Raw genomic sequence first — 20,836 nt, forward strand, 5'->3', positions numbered from 1 at the left:
TTTCAACCACTGCTCCTGCTAGCAGGCCTCTCTGCCTGCTACCCCTCTAATGTCCTCTTCTTCACAGGGTTTAAGCCACTCAGTAGATGACAGCTTCGTAGGGGCCCCAGGAAGACTCCTTTCTACACAAAGACATGTCCCAGACAGCCTCTTCTCCTCCCAGCCACCAGACCTTCAGGGCCTCAAGGCTGCAAGATGCATTGCAGGGTTAGGGAGACTCCGAGTTTGTTGGATACCTTTGGGTTGACTAAGACTTCGCATCCCTACTGTATCTTTTCCAGTTACTTCAACTGCAATGTGTTTATTTGTATGAGTTTCTCTCTGAAATGTAAACACCCCATGTATTGTACAAGGTGCAATGAAAACAAAATATTTTTAGGTGTTCCTGCTGGCTCTGTCCATGTCTTCTCACTACCCTGTCGACTTCTGGCTCTAGGTTGTTCTTCAGGGGAATCTACTCTTCTTCCTCTTTAGACCTCAGCACCAGCCTTATATATCAGAGTAATAGAAACTGCATATTCTTAAAGGCTATAAAACATAGTGGGTTGTCTGAAGAGACCTTGGTTTACTGAAATTTTGCCTTAGAGACACATTTTTACAGCTGTAAATTTTTTTTATATTACTTACTTTTATAAAATGTATATCAGGTGCTTAAAAATACACAGTCAACAAAAACACTTCACTTACATGACTCAGCATTTGGAAGGTCAACAGAAAAATTGAGCCCACTGCTGAGCCACTGGCAACTCAGTGGCTGTGGTTTTTCCACCCATTTTCACCCCCTGCACTCTCTCCTCGCACACTTCATTACGACGTCACTTCTAAATCCATTGGAACGGGATTGCTGATGCTTTGTTTGCTCACAGACCTCAAACTCTCTAAGCATCTCTAGTGTTCTGTGAAGGTCTGTGTTAAAAGCTTTTTAAAAGTATGGCTAGATTAGATCTACCACTTTATTCCTGTTGGCTCTCTGGCTGTGCAATATAAGCATCTGAGCTTTGAGTTAGATGGAATTATGGCATTAAGAAAAACACAAGTAAAATTAATGACCGGACAATGGTCTACCTAAAGGAATATATTTATTCCTTATGACCTACGTGCTTAACTGTAATATAAGCATTTATTTTTTCATGATAAGATCAGTTGATAGTTCAAACATACCAAAATTAGACCTCACAGAGAGGGGTACTCAAGCTCCTTACTTGGTGTGACCCATGAATACATTCTTTTCTGAGTCCTAAAGCTACTGTAGTTTTTCTACCACACTTTTCGTTGAGGCTTTTTTCAAGCACATTTGTGTGTGGAACAGGAAGGGAGGGAGCAAAAGGAAAAATTAATGATACACCAAGAGAGGGGGAGAGAGAAGATAATCGTCCATATTACTTCAACTTATGCAATTTCCAGATGCTTGTTAATGAAAAAAACATAGAAGGGATGAAATTAAGAGGAAAACTTAAATAAAAATAATCCCAAACCAAGTTCACGTTTGTGTAAAGTTTGCTGCAGCTCAGAAACCCTTTGTGTGAACCTGGACTGATTTATGATTTCACATCAAAACCACGCCAGCCAGGGGATTTTGCATGGTTAGGTTGTGAGACCAGATGATTCTCACTACTTCCAGGGTTTATTCAATTCCCAGAACACAAAAGAAAAGCCAGAGGGTGCAAGTCTGCATGAACTGACATAAAAGAGAAAACAGCAAATCTCTGAAAAGCACAAGGGCCAAGTTTTACATAGCTCCAGTTGTGAACTAGGAATTTCCACATATTCTTTCCACACTAGTGATTCCTTTGAAATTGCACCCTCTTCCCCTTCCAGTCCAGAGAACCTAAAGTTACATGTGTCTTGGCTCTTCTCTATCTACATAGCTTGGCCCTTGATCCTCATCTGCAATGCTACATTAAAGTTCCCAGGAATCCTTAGCCAGGCACAGATTTGGGACAGAGGAAGAAATCAAGGGAGTCGGCGCATGCTCCAGGTCATGTAAGGCAGTAGTGAGCGTACAGCTGCACAGCTCCCTCCCCGCTCAGCATGGCCGCCTTGGCTCGCGCTGGGCTATTTTTAAATCACAGTACGCCGTTTCCTCATGCTTTTCATTCTTTTATCTTGCTATTGCTTAGAAATGTTATTCTCATTTATTTAAATGGCTGGAATACCAAGCAGTCACGATTTCCTTTCTAATCTGTGTTGACTGCAGACTGCTATTTCTCGGTCGTGCTTTCCCATTTCAACATGCGGAAGGTACGCTTCCCATATGATATATATATAGTGCCCTCTGACACGGGTTCATCTGCTGCGTGGTTCATTGAAATAGTGGCCAGGCAATGCCAAACTGTCCTGGGAGTCCCCCAGATGCTGTTTCACAACATTAGTTGGCATACTTTTCCCTCGCTGTAATTATTCATTATGGCTTCAAATCTACACAGGGAGGACAGCAGTTACCAAAGTGGAGGTCCTACATCCATGTATTTCTCTGACACGGCTCGTGAGTCTCTTTATCTCCTCTGTGGAAGACACCTAGAGGTTTTACTCAAACTAGTGGTCCATTTGGCTATCAAAGTGCCTGACGGTGAAAATAAGAATTCCACAAGCACCCCTTTGCAACTAAAAGTCACTAAATGTCTCTGAAATACGGCCGCCTCTGTGCAGCTACAATTTTTTCTCTGGGATCTGCATTTGAATAGCTCATCTTGCAGTGATCTCTGGGAAATAATACAACTGGTACTGTACCTAAAGGTTTACAAACTGACAGACACAGGCTACCTCTGCGTGGGATGTAAAGAGCCAGCAAAAAGAAGGATGTGTCCCTGGTGCTTGCAAACAGCAATGACCAGAGCCCTGGAACTCACGCTACCGCTGCCATTGCCACTGCTGGTTTCCAAACCAGTGAGGGTTTGGGAAGCTGTCTCCCAGGCGACTTCTCCTACTCAGAAATCATCATTATTAGCAATTCTCTCTCAGAAAATGAAACGGTTCTTGCCTGAATTAGGTCATATGGGTCTCTGTGTTTTCAACAGGAGATTTTTCATGTCAGCTTCTGGAAATGTGGCCAATTCTCTTTTTGCCTGTAGCAGCTGTTGGGCAGTCTGTATTGCCCGTCCTCAGCTGGTGCAAGGCAGCGTAACTCCTTCACAGTAAATGGGGTTGAACCGCATTGTGCCATGGAGGCTGCCACACCATGGGACAGTGCTTCCTCTGTAAAGTACCCTGGAGCCACGTGGTATCTCAGCTCCTCTACTTTCAACTTCTCTCACCGTGGTACTCCTCTGTCTAAGGCTTGCTTACATTTTTGGGCATTTATTTACTGGCTGTGATGTACTGGAAGATTAAGTACCATGCCTGAGTTTTTCTGGTGCTGCCGACCAACTGAGAATGCATCCCTTTGTGATTCGGATTTGTGTCATCTACCAATATTTTAGACTAACAAATGCGTTGTCAAGGAACGTGTTGGTCCATGTGCTGAAAGCACGGAATTACCACAGCAACTCTGACCACTGTCAGAAGCTCCCAAGCCAAGTCTGAGGTGAGGATTTTTTTTTCTAAAAAATAATCTGAAATACCCCAAACAAAAAAAAAAACCTTGAAGAAAAAACCAAAACCAATTACAGACCATGGCTCTCGGTGATCGATTCACTCATGCCTACTCCTTGGAAGACATTCACATTGCACGAGGCCAGGGCCATTGGAAGAGCAAATGCTACAGGGAACTGTGGCGTGGTAATCATAAATCACTTCCCATTCCTGGGTGACTCAGGAATGGTTCATATTAAGCAGTAGTTCAAAGTTGCAAAAGTTTTATCATATTTTAATGAATTAGAGATCTGTTGAAAAGGGTGAGAAAGGAAAAAAATCTCTGTGCTTAATTTTTGCAGTCAAACTGGTGAGCAGTTCCTGTGTTGGCCCTATTAATAAGATAATTTCCAAGACAATTAGGTTTAAGATGCCATCTTAATCACTCATTGCTCTGGGGTTTCTCTTAAACTGCCAAAGAGGGCAAAAAAATAGCACAGGATGGGACAAAACTGCTAAATTCTCACCTCCTTGATGACAGCTATATGTGAAACAAGTTGGCACTTATCTTTAGTCAAATGAGTCTATGGGACTGTTGGAAGAATTTAACAATTTCAATACCTCAGACTACTTTCTGACACACTCTCTGCTGGCCCCTGTGCAGCTGCCAAATCTGCAGAATTCCTGGCTTGGATCTAAGGACATCTCTTTCCAACAGGGAAATTACTTCAGATTGTGCAATGTTGTCAGGAGATTTAGAAATTTAAAGCTAAACCTGAAATTAAGCTTATTTTACTGCATGCTTTCCCAGCTTGTGCCATATCTTTGAAACAAGTTTGTTTAACTCAGGTTTATTTCACTTTGCTGGGGTTTGGGCTGGAAGAAAAAAGTAGACAGTTTATGGAAGCTGGCAGGGTAACAGAGAATGGGAATCCTACCCGTCCTTTTATCTTTTTTTGTGGGTGTATGAATTCAAGTGCTTTCAGTACAAGTTCTCCCTAATCCTCTAGTTTTCATTTGAGACTGGAGAAGAAAAAAGGTCTTAGTTAACATGCTGGTTAATTCCCTCAATTTGATCTTTGAATTAGAAAGATGTGCTGACTTCGCCATCTCAGCATTTTGAAGAGTCTTTTACACTCCTGAGAGAAGTGCCTGAACAGATTTCATCTTGTGACATCGGGTTTGTGCCCCCAGTGCTGAGATGGTACCCCCCTATTGCTGTAACCGATGAAATGCAATACTGCATCCTCTGTGGCAATGGCTTTTAGACCTAAAGGGTTTAAAATAATGAGGAGTCCTTCCGCAATGTTTTCTCTAATTTTAGATTTTTAAAAATACATATTTATGTAAAGTCTTGTTCATTTAAGAGTAATTGTTTTTACAGCACTTGCACGTACCACTAAAAAACCAAAAGAGTAGAAATGACATGGCATTTCTTTGAAGAGACATTCCCACAAGCAATCTTTATTTCTTGTAGAAGGCTGAATGAAGAATAAACCCAGCAGGACACTGTTGTACACTAATCTCTCTTTCCAGGAGATTAAGAAGCCTATGCCGTCTCAACACTTTCTCATCTGGAATAATCTCTAGAATAACTTCTGAGTAATCATTTCTTTAGCTATTCCATGTAAAATTGCTGATGATTCTCTTTCTGAGCCTGTGGAAAACACCACTTTTAAAAGACGTCATGTAAATGATAAAATACACCTGGCATTGCAAGGTAAACTTTATTCCTTTAACACCGTACTTTTTAGGTTAAAGATTGCATGTAAGTTTGCAAAGCCTGGTGCATTTTTTCAGTGTTGTTGTGGTTTATTAATGTCTCGTTCATTAAGGGTGAACAGCATCAGTAGTTAAGAAAAAAAAAAATAGCAGGAGAAGCACCCAGGTAGCTGAATGCACTATCAGAAATTAAATTCTATCATTCTCACCTCCTTTCACGTTTTCTAAATAAATAAGCATGCCCTTGCACAAGTAACTCCTCATTGAGTGTGGTACCACCACTACTATCAAACAGACCAGGCCCAACTGATGACTTTAAGCAGTTGTGCAGTATTGTTTAGAAGTATTTGTTCTTTCCTTCTCAGCCCTTACGAGAAAGGACTTAAGCCATTTTTCAGAAGGATTTAACGGTTTTGTATACTCCAAGTCAGAAACCTCGCAGATACTGTCCACTGTTAGGAAGCACCGTGCTCCCTGGGAAACAGGCTCCCTTCAGGATTCCCAGCTTGGGCACAAAACAAAATGAAAACTTCTGCAAGAGAACTAGCTCCCGGGCAGCAAAAGCCGACATCCTGGTGAGCTGATTGTACCTTGCAAGAACAGCACACATGACTTAGGATCACTTTCCTTCAGTATCCTCATTCAACCCTGCGTGTCTTTTGTGAGCTCTCACAATTCACTGAACTTTCCTAGGGGCCTCTGTGTTACCCCATTCATCTCTCTTTTTTGTCTTCTCTGACAAATGCTTCTGCTGTACTTCACCAGCCTCCTTTGTGTACAACATTGATTTCAGTGGAAATCCTGCCTCGGAAGATCAGGCTGGTTCACTGCCCTCTTCTCCATTCTACTCTCCGCCTCCGCGCTGCCAGCTTGCTCAATCACTGAACTTTCACCTATGTTTTCCCCAAGTTAATGGTTTGCCCATAGACTCAATAGATGGGCATTTCTTCCTTGCCACGTTCCTTTTCCTTCTTGAGTTTCAGAAATGCACATAACTTTAAGCTACTCTCCAATTACAGCTAAATTATTCCCTAAGGCAATTAAGGTGAAACATTACTTCGAAAGGCATTGCTAGTGTTTCGAATTAACAGCAGCATTTGATACAGTTGTCAGTATTTTTCCATTCACAATGCTAACCTCCCCATCCTCCCTGCAAACCCATAAAATCGATCTGATTCCCATGGAGCTGATGGGAAGAGTCCAGGTGTGGTTTCTCCCAGTGAAGCTGAAATAAAACATTTGCAAGGACAAGTTCATTCTCCAAACTCCCTGCTTCATTTATTGATCTCTTTCATTCAGTGCATTACAACTCAAAAACCTCTTTCTCCCCCTTTTAATCCCCTTTAATCAGTGGTAGATCATGTTTCAGCAGGGCTTTAATGGATTCTTGAGGCTAGTTATAGAGCACTTTGCCCTTACGACTGTGTAATCAGTCTAGTGGCTTAAAATCCATCTGATTTCCCGGAATTCTTCTGAAGAGAACTGAAAGGAGCCCGACAGTGACAGAATTAACACCGCAGCAGGGAAATATGCTCATACGTGCAGTATGTGCTACTGGTTACTCATTTCTCTCTCTCCATGCCTACCAGTGACAGGCCAGTATATGCAGCGGGAGAACAGCAGTGCTCAGCCACGGGATTTCCAAAAGGCCTGGTTATCCATGTACGCACAATGTATTTCCAAAGTGAAAAAGAATGTAGTTACACTGTCCAACGCAGCACTTCCTTTAGCATTATTTATACAGCCCTGAGCTCTCATTCCCTATTGATGGAGGATAAGGAGAAAGCTTTGGGCAACCTAATTCTCTAAGATACAATCAAGGCCCATGCGATCTGTCGTTGCTTGAGTAATGCTGGCACCAAGCTAAGCCTTAGCTGAATGGCAATGCCAGCTTTGCTCAACTAATGCGTGTTTTTTGAGGATAACTTCATGCATGGGTCTCCCATGTTTATTGCTTGCCTTTTTTTTTTTTTTAATTTTTAGGTAGATTTTAAAGCAAACGAACATTAACATATTGCTCAACTGTAAATGTTTTTCGATGATTTTTTTTGAGATAAATGAAGGTATAAGGATGTGTTCTCCATTGATCTGCTCTGAATACAGAAGTGCGGAAGGATACCTTAAAATGTCCAAGCTGGCCATTCAAGTACAGTGGCAGCTACAACGCCCAGAATACTGGGCTCAAGAAAACATCTGAGGTTCGAAACAACTCAGTCTCATAGCATTTCCCTGATAAAATTTGAAAATTTATAAAAACGCAACACCCTCGGGGCTTTGTATTTATAGATGTAACCTTAGAAGTATTGTAAGCATTTTGTATGCAGTGAGCAGGTATCCTAAATAAATGATTACGCATAGCAGGAGAGACAGTGCAAGGATCGCTCTGGTTTGCACTCTGAAGGGAACGCGGTGTCACCAGCACAGCCTAGATATGCTGGTAGATGTTACACCTGACGTCTCACAGACTGGTTCCCGTTCCTGCAACAATCCTTCATTAACAGTAAGTGATGTGGCAGGCAAGCAGGACCATTTGAAACAGAACTTAATAAAATGTGTTAAAAGGATAAAGTTTTGAGCTAAAGCTACGCTTTTTGGTAATGTTGTGGCCAAGTTTGTGTACCTGAGTCAACAGTCCTGACCAGCCCAAATCTTTCAAAAAACTTGATCTTTTTTCTCTGGGTCTTTTCTTCATATTATAACAGATCTCTCCATGGCTGACAGCATTTTGGCACACGGGTACCCAACACGGAGTATATCGTTGCCATGTTCACAAGGCAGAAACAACCCAAAGTACAGCTCTTCCATGTAAAGCACCTTTTGTTCTCCCCAGAAGTCCATCAGGTGACCTCATAGCTCAGTTCACAAGCAGTGGACAAAGGTCCATAAGAATTTGCACAAACAGACCAAGGCACAGAGCAAAGAACCAATAATAAACTGGGAAAATGAAAAGAGCATATTGTCTTTCTCAAGAAATACGGCAATTGTCATGTGCACTACAGCCAAGGCCACTCTGAGAGAAACCATTCTCTGCAGATGTGCTTGTGATTTATTCTGCAGGAATTAATCTCCACATCACAAATATTTTTGCTACCAGTAAACATCAAGGAAAATGGCAAAACAGCTACAGACAGCAAAATAACTACTGTGCGTGGCTGCAGAACCCGCCACTGCCTCAGCAACTTGCAGACCCTGTGCTCCAGGACAAAAGAGTCCTTCTGCCTTTCTTTGGGCTTCCTGAGGGCAGGTAACAAGCACACAAAAGGTGTGAGAACCAATGCCAGTTTACCGTTCAATTTGGAGCCTGTTGTCTGTCCTGTCTGCACTAATGGGTCTCAGCCATGAAATGCTGGCGGACTGCGCCGAGGGCCTGATGCCTAATTCATCCCCGGTGAAGAAATTGTTCTAAAAGCCACTGCTAGAGATGGAAATACAAATAAAACCATGAGACTGAGTACTAGGCTTTCTTTTAAAGGCAATATGAGCTCTAAGAGAAGTCATGCTTACATTTAAAACTAAAATTTAATAGGTAATATTTCCAGTTATTTTTGCTTTATTTTTTCCAAATATCCAGATAATAGCTCACCCTGCTTTGAGCAGGAGGTTCCCGCTCAGAGAACTCCTGAAGTCTCCTCCAGCGATCCTATAATTAAGAATTACTTCAGAATTGAGAGTTCTTAAATCCAGCCTAATTAGTTTGAGTAAGCCTTATGTCTACTTTAAAAGCATCCAGGTCTGCCTTTTCTGCCTCAAAGTGCACAAATGAATGCTCAGAAGTCAGCTGCACCAATAACAGCTGCTGAAATAAAGGGGCAATGAAAGAGGTAGCACGATTTCTTTTGCTTCATTTGAAGCTGCTGGAGAAGATGACCCTAAACATTCAGATCTTTCAGCCTCTTCCACAGAAGGTCCATATGCCTTCCTGCTGGCAATGTGAAATTCCTCTCCTCACCACTTTCCCCTTTCATGCCTAAGCCCTTACATAAGCTTTGCGAATTGCGCTGCCTGCGCAGCACCACGGCTTCCTGCGGACCTAGAACCACGTACAAGCTGCGATTCTCGCTCCCTAAGAGAAAGAAAGGCAGAAGAGGAAAAAGCAAAACAAGAAAGAAGGAACACCCCATCTTCATGAGACCGCCTGCATTTCTTGAATCTGATGCCGAGCTTTTAGATTAGAGACTCACCCAAGTTTTACAGAGGATAGAAAATTTCATGAGATATAAGCTACGGATGCAAGAACAGCCCCCGGCTCCTTGCTAGAGCTTTTACTGTCTCTTTCAGAATCGATCTATTACCAACATAAAGAAATACGGGGCTTTGAGCAACCTGATCTAGTTGAAAATGTCCCTGCTCATTGCACGGGAGTTAGACTAGATGACTTTTAAAGGTCCCTTCCAACCCAAACCATTCTATGAAATACATTTCTACCAAAGCCCTGAGATGCAGCTATTAAAAGAAGAACAAAGCCCCTGAAAGATTACCTCCCTGCTGATTACAAAGCAGCAGATTTAACAGGACTCTGTTCTAATTCAGAGCACCTGAAGGAGCCCAGCAAGCTGACCTTCAGCTCACCATGGTTGCACTTGTGAGCTGGTGTTCTCCTCCCTCCCTGGCACTCTGTCGGACTCTCCCAGACAGGGCACCCAAATCAATGGGGCTGCAGTTCACCAGCTGAGCGTCTGGCCCACATTGGTTTAACTCTATCAACTAGTTGGATCTGGTTAATATTAGAGACTAATAAAATTCATCTGTTTTGGAAATAAAGGTGAGCCAACAGTTAAATCTGCCATCAGTAAAATAATAAAAAAAAGGTTGGAAGAAGCCTGAGAATGATTAATGCTGGGCCCAAACTAACCAGAAAACAAATACTCCTCAAAGCTACCATCAAGAAGAAGAGATCGAAGCCAACATTTTGATGCATGATGATGTAGAAATAACTCTGACTGAGAAACATAACCCTGGAATCAATTTTATCCAATAGCGCAAACAATAAAAATCACAAGCCAAAGTCTACCCTGGATGTACACATGGGACTCCCATTGATTTCAGTCCTAGCCACACACATGCATCTGAGAGGGGATTTTGGAACCCCAGGTCTTTAATCCACTACCTCTACTAAGCTCAGTTATTACATGCACTAAGGATGAGGGTTGCATAGCTGTAACCAACAACAGAATTTGGCCCATTTATTCTAAGTGCTGTGTCTGAAGTGGGTTTTCTCCTACTAAAGAAACCTATCTTTTTAGGGTTATGAAAAGTCATAAGTGGCGTATCGTAAAAAACTTCCAGTCTTCAATATAAAATACACCCTGGAAAACTACTTAAATGAACAGACTCTCTCTTCCAGAGTCAGGAAATAATTCACTGTAGAAAGAGAATGAGGAAAGGCTCTTTCGGTTTCTTTGACTCTGGACTGGACTGATGTCTCTGCTAGTTTTCTGACTTTCAGGTCCTTTAGTACTCTTCTATCCAACTTGTACTGTCTCTGAAAACATCTGACCCTTTGCTCAAACGTAGTATTACTGCATCTGTTTCTCCCCTCTTTTCTTTGGCTAGCAACACCAGGAGGACAGATAAATAACCATGTCAGAAACATACATCATAAATCATTGGAAACTGAGCTAATTTGAATAGTCTTGCTGAGTTCTGATACCCATTAACTACACGCGCAGCTTTAGGAAAGGCTGCATGCAGTTGCAAGTCATTAACCTGAAGTGCACCCCCCATCCCACGGTGTGCTCTGCAGAGCCTGACCCAGTCCCACTGACCTTAGGGGAGTGTTCTCCAGAGTTCATGGCTCACGTACTGAACGCTTAAATCCACCTGGAAAATCAAGCAGATTATGTTTTTCTTAAGAATTCTATGCCAGTGCTCGGAAAACATAAATTATCACAAAAATTGTTAGCAAAACAAACAGAGGATTTCCAGGGGACCACAGAAATGTAGGTGTTTGCACAAGTTCTGTGTTTGCTTAGGGTCATTGGGAAATTCTAGCCTTTATGGGCTGAACTTTCCAAAGGCATAAGGAGCAGCTAGGACATGAATTGCAATTGAAAGCCGGTGGAAACGAGGTGTCAAACCTCCAGTTCTGCTCTCAAGAATTTTCCCGAGGATTTAGAGGCACTATTGCTATTAATTTCGAGGAGACTCAAATCTCTGGCTGTCAGGGCTCTGAGTGCACCTTCCTCAGGGTTCAGATGCCACGGTCAGGGTCAGTGGGGGGGCTGATGCAACCTGTGGTGGCAGCGGAGGGCTCTCAGCAGCACCAGGAGGAGGCCACTTTCAGCCAAGCCAGGCACTTTGATGCTGCCAGAGCTACTACCATGCAACTCTGTAGGAGTGCTCCAGAGGGATATACCACCATAAACTTTAAAAGGTCTAAAGTCAGTCCTCATGGAGGGTCCCTGAGGCAAAGCACCTTACTTCTGAGAATATCTAGCCAGACCACAGCTGAGCCCCATCTTTGCATCCTACATCTCAGGCATGAGCCTGCTCGTGGACTTCAAGAAAATCCCAGTAGGGCTGTGGGAAGTTTTGCATTTGTTTCAGCACAGTGGCATTTTAAAAAAGGGCCAATTTACTGTTCTAAGCAGGTTTGGATTTATGTGTAGAGAAAGAACAACTCCAGAGCAATAAGATACCATCCAACAAACAACACAAGACCAATTCCCGCCAGCAGGTTGGGAGAAGGTTTTTCCCAACAAACAACTTACTTGCAATGGGCATTTACTCTGCCTTTTTTCTAGAGGCAGACACACAAATTGTGCCACAAAAATCATTAATATATACATATTTTTGGTCAAAGGTAGGCACTTGTTTCAAAGCATTGGGTGTCTGACTGAGAAAGAGGTCTGATTGTTGAAGCTGTAGCCGATAGTCTTGGGAAGCACTGATTGATAGATATGTTGAAGGAAATTCATGACAAATCCACCAGCACATCATGGAGTAACCCATTACAGTATTTCTCTGTCTTCTTTAAAGAGTAAGGGAAAACTGATTTGCAAAGTAGACTGTGACGAGCATCTGTTTGTGAAAGAAGAAAACACACACTGAAATGTGACAGTTCTGCTCTTGAGCTGGAAATGTTAAAATTTGCAAAGAGTGTGACCTTTCATCAAATGATCAATACTTGTTAAAATAAGGATCTGTACATATTGTTCTTTCTGCCTCAATGTCCTGAACTGGGCTACAAGTGGAGTGTCAGCTTAGACGACCACGTTAATCTTTTGGGGGTTAAACACTAGGAAGTCAAAAGATGAGAAATTGTAAAAGTAAAACAAAGTTAAACATAACTGAGTCTTTCACTCATTTTATCCACACATCCATGTCCACGCAGAGGCACTAGGTTCACAGTGGACTCAGCTGGCACTGATGAAACTGGAAGCAAAACCTGAATGAGGGAACAGTCTCTTCTTGCAAATGAAAAGTTTCCATCGTTTGGTCCTGTTTGTGCTCCCGACCAAGCCTGCAAAAAACACACAGAGCGCACCACTTCCTTTGCTGAAGGCCCGTGCAAATGTTTCTGATAAATTTATCTCATGCTGCCCCATGTAATGGATGGTTCAAGTGCCTTGGTGAGGCTTCTGAAAGGACCGACTGTCATCGGTTGATACCCCAGGCTTGTGTGCAGATACAGTTGCCACAAAAGAGGCAAAAAGCTAAAATAAACACCACAATATCTGATGAAAGATGGCCGTCTCTTATCGGAGCCATTAAAATTCCAGTCTTGAAGGGAGAGTGGGCCGGATTGTCCCCTGGAATTTGCAGTCGTCATTCAGAGGAGGGTGGTATTCAATAAAACAGTAAATAGTCCAGGAAGTGCCAAATACATTTTTTTATTACGGCACTGTATGGCTGCTTATTCTCTGATTGATGCTGTATGACAACATTTTGCTGATAAGAGCACTTGTGAGTGCTGACTTAGCTTGGTCGGGTGGGTTTGCTTCTGCTTCCTGGGAGAAAGGTTTCGGATGGAAAACCAGACTTGCCTTGTTTGAATTACCTGAGTAAACGCAGCCTTGTAAAGAGACTTACGTGAGGCCTTTGCAGAAAGTGAATATCACCTTTGTAAACAACAAAAAGCTGCAGGATATATATTCCTGGCTCTGATATAAACCAACAGAAAAGAGGAAATTCACAGCTGGAACTTTAAACCTCTGCTGTTGTCATTTTGCTCCGTACAAATTCATTGCACAAATAGGAAATCAGCCTCTCTAATTGTGTGAGTAGATTGCAGCAAGACAAACGAAGGGAAGCTGGGCATTCTGCTTTTTATTTCTTTGACACTGGAAAACATTTCTCCAGAAATATTCAACCTAAACGACTCAGTCATATCAATTAAAGGAAAAACTTGGTCCTTACTTTGATTTTTACTTTACAGACACTGGCTAACATAATTTTGTTCAGTAGGACCTTCAACATTACTATTACACACATGTGGAAAGGCTCTATTCCTTGGATACTTAGAGAGATATACCCTATTTTCAGTTCACTCCTGGAAAGGTGTTAAAAATCTTTCAAATGCACTTTTAAAATAAGCAGGCTTTTAGAAAAGAGATTCAACTGGCTCTGAGTGCTGGTGAGTGTTAAAAAACATACTTCTAAAGCCTTTAAAGATAACTTTTATCCCTCCAAATCCATCACCTGCACTTTTGTATCAGTATTCTCTCTTTCTTTGTTTTCTTCATGCCTAACTTGCTTATGACTGGACTCAGTTCGCTCTGAGCTTCTCACCCATTACTATGCATGGACTGTTAAAATCATCTTTCTAGCGTGATCACCCTTCATATCTTTGTAATGTTGGCACTGCAGATGGTTAACACTCTTCCTACAGTTGTTACAGGGAGCACTGAGACAGAAGGAGGGCTGAAAGTGTATACTGGTCCAGCCTTAACTATCTCAGAAATGGTGAACTCACCTGCTGACAGTACCCTGGTGATAAGACTTCCTTGCCTACTTCACGTATGAAGATTAAAGTGGTAATTGTGATTCATTCTATCTCAGTACAAAAATCGGGACCTACACCTAATGGCAAATGCTATTGATACTGAGATTGCTACAAGCGACCTTCCAGCAGACTGCTTTTCGTTATGGGTAACATTTCTGGAAAGTGTGAGATATTCTACAAATACATCCTTTTGCTGTACTGGAGACAGGTGCCATCAATTCGGCAACATTGACTTGCTTTGCTGCATAATGAGAGAATACATATTTTGGAAAAAGATTTTTTCCTGATCTTGCTGAGTTATTTGGCATCCAAATTGTCAGAACACAGCCAACAAATTAAGAAACAGAATAATAATAAGAAAACTTCCCACCTATGCACTAAGTCCTGTGAAGGTTTGCCAACATTTCCTGCAGATTTCTATTGTTCTATCAATATACAGCATCTTACCAAAAAAACCCAGCTATGCCTGTTACTATCTAAATGAACTTAGAAATCTTCTATATGCAAGTTACAGCAATAATTTATTTAATTCCACTGTTCATACAGCCTCAACATCAGGGCCAGCATTAGGTAGGTACAAGGGAGCACCAAGACTGAACCTTCATATGGTTTCTGTTTACTGGAGAGCCAGAAGAAACATGACATAGTATGTCACAGATGTTAAGGAGGAGACGTCCACAGGCATAACAGATATGACAAACACTCTCTGTAAATGCACTAGGTTAAGCAGAAAACTTGTTTCAGTGTGCATGCACAGGGTCACAATTTTTAGAATGGTAATTAAGGTCCCAAATAATACTACCTGCAATACACGTTATTTGCAGTGGAAAAGGGAAAGGCTTGCCTGTATAAGCTCTGTGCTTCGTAAGACACGAGAGGAAAACAGAAGACAGGTTTGGCCTAGGTTGAGGACAGTATGCCCCTGCTGTACAGACACGACTCGTACATAGGTGATGTCACCACTTCCAAATCTGATTTGAATTGTTCTAGATGAATGATGGCCATAATCACTACGAGCTTGCAGCTAATTCAAACCAGTGGAATATGCATTTAGAGAGAGGCAAGGCAATTACATAGTACAAAGATTCTTGCAAGGCAGAACAGAGTTTATGAGCAGCTGGTAGATAATAGCTTTTTAAAATAAACACAGTCTAAATGCACAATCCAGATCTCAGTGGCTGCTGTTTTATTTTCCCTGCCGGTTGCAGGCAGAGACTCAGAAAGATGGCAATGAATTGACTGCTGGTTGCAATCACAGAAGCCCAGTACGATGGCCGGTGACCTCTCTAGCTACTAGGTTTGCTTTAAACATCTCAGCAGAAAGTGTGACACCTCCCAGAACATTATCAGGACTCAGAGAGATGGGAGGGAGGAGTACAGAGGGATTCCTCTATATAAATTACTTTTCAAGTCTAAGCATGTTTCATCAGGAGTTGTGGTTATGGGCTGCAGTGTGATCCTTGTGCTCAGAATTCGCCATATTACTGCTTTGCCTTACCTAGTAGAGGCTAGTCCAGCATCGTAAGAGACTTCTGGCCAACGTTTTGCAGGTTTATTTTGGCTGAATTTCAAAATTGTTGCTACTTTCTGAACAGGTGTCATTTCACTGGTGAGATGATTGCTTATTTTAAGATAGCATCTGTAGAGCTCTCCTTCGCTGGACTGTGTCACTGTTGCACCAGGAGATGCCTCTGAACCCTTGGCTTCCCACCGACTGTGGGAGCCACTCTTCTTCCAGGGTTCAGGACAGACAGTTCTCTACAGAAAAGCTCCCCAGACACAGTATGATGTTATCAACAACCACAGAAGCCTGTGCCTCCTGTTCTCACTTGCTACAAGCACTCTAAGTTCAACCTGATCAAACCAGCAGAACTTTGGGGATGTTTCCCAACTGGAAAGTATTGCTGTTTGCTCATAAACCCTGTGAATAACCTTTGCTTTGATATCTCCCCTCTGGACATCATTCATCTGAGTCAAAGCGATCCATCAGAAGCATAGACAAATGGCCAGCTGGACAGGTAGACTTCTTACACTTATTTGGATGGATGAGCGTTAAGTACCTGAAACTCAACCTCTTCTATAGGTGTCACGTCAGCTCTTAACACAAAAGAGCTGAGCCCCATGGCGGGACCAAGTTCTGCCCTCAGACAGGACCTCACTTTTTGTGCTACAGAGAAGAGGATTCCCCAAGGTGACGGGGTGCCCACTGAGACCTATTGCCTCTCCCAAGAAGTAGAGACAACAGGAACAACAAGTAAGAACTGAGAAGGAAAAGGAGAAAACAAAAGCTGTGTTAGAAAATATGCCACATCAAAATAAAGGCAATCTCACACCACTCCAGCTGTACAAAATTTGGGCCCTTAAGTTTTTTTCCAAGTAAAGATATTAATAGCAGAGACCAGCATTTTTGATGTAATTCTTTTTATGTAGAACAATATAGAGAGTCTGCTCTCATAAACACAGTAGGACGCATACAACCGGAGGCAACTTCTCTTCTCGCAGCAGCAGATCTTTCCCAGCCAGCTCTCTGGCCTCTTGGGCTTCTCCCAGGACAGGCGCCTGCGCAGCTCGTCTCTGCTACAGCTCCCCTTCCCTGCCTGTTTCCCACAGGCTGTCTCCCTCCTTCCCCACCTGAACTGTCTCTCATCCACCCACACGTATTCCTTTCCCAAAATAATACCCAGACAAAGCCCGGCTTCCCACAATATTCAAATTCCTGAGCTGCCTTTGTTTTGGGTGGAAACATGTGCTTAGCAGTCTATTGCAATATCTTAAATGAAAGACAGTTTTCTGCAAGACGTAATCCAACTTACAGTACACCAGTGTGCTGAGATGCTACATTCAGGCCTTTGCCCTGAGCTCTCTTATTAAACATCAGCTATCATATGTTTTTGCAATAATAGAGCTAAGAGTCCTTATCGCAATGTTAATACCAACGAAGTCTATCAAAGTCTGCCGTCTTGTTTCTTTGAATTTGACATCTGACATAGACAACAGTTGCATTTGCAGAAATGCTGTAAGGGTCCTGCACCTGTGATAAATAAAGGAAAAAGCAGAAGCGCCGCATGAGAAAGAGCAAATGGAAAATGCCTGTGAATTGGTGCTGCAGGCATCCTCTGCTACACAGCAAATGTCTTCCTCTTCACCAGCTCCTCCCAGCTAACAAAATGGCCTGGCATACAGCTGGGACAAAATCCTCTGCACCTCAGAGCACAAAATGAGTATAAAACTCCACCCTCTCTTCTTCTGTAGGGTTTTATGTCTATTGGGCACAAGAGCATGAGGCAGTGGTCCTGCGCACCTCTGAAAAGTAAAATGCGAATCCCATGAAGTTACAGCAGCTCCCACCTATGCCCGAACACTGGTAAGAGAGTGAAGTCTGATAGCTTAAGTGCTTGCTGCTTTGGCTCTGCAGCTGATGAGATCCCTGGTGGCAGTGGAATTGAGCTCTGTTATTCTTATGCATTTTCTCCTGCCGTGTGTAGGACACCAACCACCCACAGACGTCCCGCAAAGGCAAGCCATGTAGCCTTAAAAAAAGCCAGAGATGAAAGAGGTAATATTAAAGCAGGCTGCAAAGTGCAACGGTAAAATTCCTTATCATACAAGTAGGAGTGTGGTGGGTCATTTACTTGGCGCCTGCGACGGCAATGCCCCTGGGGAATCCTGCTAAATGTTATCATCCCGCAGCAGGGTTTCTCCTCAGAGCCCCATAAAAGAGGCCGGGAAGTTACTTGCATTCCAGGGCCAGCAACTGTTAGAGTACAAGGAAGCACTGATGCCCTGGCTAAAGGATATCGGGAATGGGACATTAGCAGACATCCAGATCCTGCCTGTAGAGATCGTGACAGATGGCGACTTTTATCCATTAGAGGACAGGAAAAGCAGTATAGGTATACAAGCTAGGCTGAAGCCAAAAATATTCTTGTCACTTGATCAATGTCAGTGCCAAAGGACATGGCTAGACAAGCTTACTTGTCCAATTTTTTGAGTGGTCTGCCATGAAGCCCAAACCCACTCCCTGTAGATGCATGGATCTGAGGCATTCAGGTACAAGACACTTCTTCATGCTGGGTCAGCCAGCGGGGTTCTACTGCATAGGTCCTTTCAAGAAGCAGTAGCATCCAGAGGCAACCTGCAAGAGCAGTCTCGTGAGTCTGGGAGGAGTCATATTTTTTTCTGTGAGATATTTGTAATACTATATTTCTCTGAAAAGAGGTTGGAAAATGCAGCCAAGAAGCAGAAGGACAGGATGAGGATCCTATTTTCTTTTAAGACATCTATATCTGTCAAGCTTGGCTGAACATGAAGACTTTGGAGAGGTAAGACTTTTGAAGTAACAATAAGAGCCATTACAGACTTTTAATGCCAATATTTTTAATATGTCAGCTTGGGTATAAAGTGTAGGAGAAATGACAGGACAGGCAGAAGAGACTGGCTTGGTCTCAGCAACCTTCAAAGAGAGTATGAAAACAGCTTGGGTCTACACATGTATCTCTCTCATTCACTTGAGTACTGGAATGCAGCCCCACTCTGCTAAAATACTACTTCAGTGCTCAGGAGCAGAATCTGTCTTGCATTTTGGAGCTATAAACAGTATCTAGGACTCAAGTTTTGAGAAAGTGCCTCCTTATAAGCACAAGCAAAGGGGCAGAAGTGATTTTATCAAGCTAAAGACTGGGGATGTGAATCTGCAGTGAAAGGGAAAACAGAGAAAATACAAGTTTTGTCTGTAAATGGGTCTCATTCCAGCATAACCAATTCCATCCTGACCCAGCATCAGAAAGTGGTTTAATGAACCACAGCTGAAGTGGGAAGCAGAATCGTTCAGGTTTAAGGACATGCTGTCTCTGCTCTGTGAGGCGCAGGGAATTTGCATCAGGGTTTCACGGGAAACCCCTTCCCTTGCGTCGCCTGTTCCAGCCCAGCACAATTCATGCTGACAAGACAAACAGTTATGAGCAGATAACAAAATGTTGGTTGATGTTGCACATGAAATAAATTCCAGGGCTCTGCTCCTACCTTTACAGGATATATCTGCATATAGCTCTATGTATCTTTCCGAAAGTATCTATAAATAAATAGATGCATCAGACTTCATTTCATTTAGCCCACTCTTCTTTCTGGTAAAAAAAGCCATAGGGGAGGGCTGAAGAAATATATCCTGAAAGCTCAATTTCTATTCTGACAAATAACCCTTTTGAGTTAAAGAGAATGCATTTCATTCTGAGGAAATTTCTCCTGATTCTGCTGTGACAAAGCAGCAGCCTCTGACTCCAGGTGTCTTTGCAGCATGGTACCTCTCAGCCAGGTGGTGTGGATGTGAGAGACAGAGACCTCTTGTTCACCCTGGACTCCTTTGGCCTCCCAGCCTCTCGCAGCTTGAGCAAAGGGAGGAAAACACAACCATTGCTGGAAAATGTCCTTGTAAAAACAACAGATCTTCCTAACTTCAAGCATTTACTAATTGAGGCTACGACTAGGAAACAAGACCTGTTCTTTCTAATCTCCATAGAAACTCTCTGTCATGCTTCCTTCCTAACCCGTGCACAGATCACTGCAAGCATGTCAGCATGGACCAGCAAGCCTTGCTGGCTGCTTCAGCCTTTTTAGTCAGCACAGTGTTTGTCTGAAGTATGCAGAGAGGTTTTTTTTTTAAAAAAGTGTTTGTTCTCTTATTTATAGGCACAATTACACAAGAAATTCAAGTGATCATTCTACCTTTCCTGTTTATTATACATTACAATGGGAAACCTGGGATGCTGAGAGCTGTCTGCAAATTCCTGGAAATCCACAGATGTTTGCATGCATTCCCATAATATTTGACTAAAACTAGGACTAAAAGTTACAACCATGAAAATGCTCTTTATAGCAGGCGTTGATTTTTTTTTGTCAGAAAACTGGGTTGTTCAATTATTTGTCAGATTGAGATTTTGCTCAGAGACTCCAGTTAGAAGTTAATTTGAAATCTTAGAAGACATTCGAGGTCTTCCTTGCAGTTTGATGGTCACTCCACCCTCTTCTTCTGGCACAATCGAGGAGTACCCAGGAGCTTCCCACCTCTTGTCCTTGCAGCTGCTTGACCATGTTGACTCCTTGCAGGCAGACTTCTGGCAATCTGTTTGGATGCACGTGGCAGGATAGAGAGCTGCTGGGTTTGCTTACTCCTACAACTCAACATCCTCTGGAGAATGCCTTCTTGTAGTCTGTGGGCCCCACGGGGAGACCCACTGGCGGCACATGCAGCTAACCTGACCTTAGGGAGACCTTCAGGTGTCATGCACACTTACCAGTAGGTCCTCTCCTCACAGTCAAAGGTATACCATGGTGTTCAGGATAGTCAGTAATGCTGGCACTGTGCAATGGAGCTCCCTGGCTTACCTGTGCCATGAATGGTGGGATCCTACATCTCTACCTGCACCAGCAGCGACTCCTGCATGTAGCTCTAGAAGCCATTGTGTGATCACCAGTAGTGACAAAGATGTCTGCTGCCAGACAAGGCAGCTCGTTGGCCTTAAGCTATAATGCAAGAGCTCTGCATATAACAGCGATTGACATTGTGTGGCCAGTGTGTACTGGATTTTTCTTCCTTCAATGCATGTTCTCAGAAAAGACTTTGTGTGCCCTCATTCTGAGTTCCCTTCATTCATTCCTTACCTC

This window comes from Vanellus vanellus, assembly GCF_965231255.1.
Source record: "Vanellus vanellus genome assembly, chromosome: 1".
NCBI lineage: Eukaryota > Metazoa > Chordata > Aves > Charadriiformes > Charadriidae > Vanellus > Vanellus vanellus.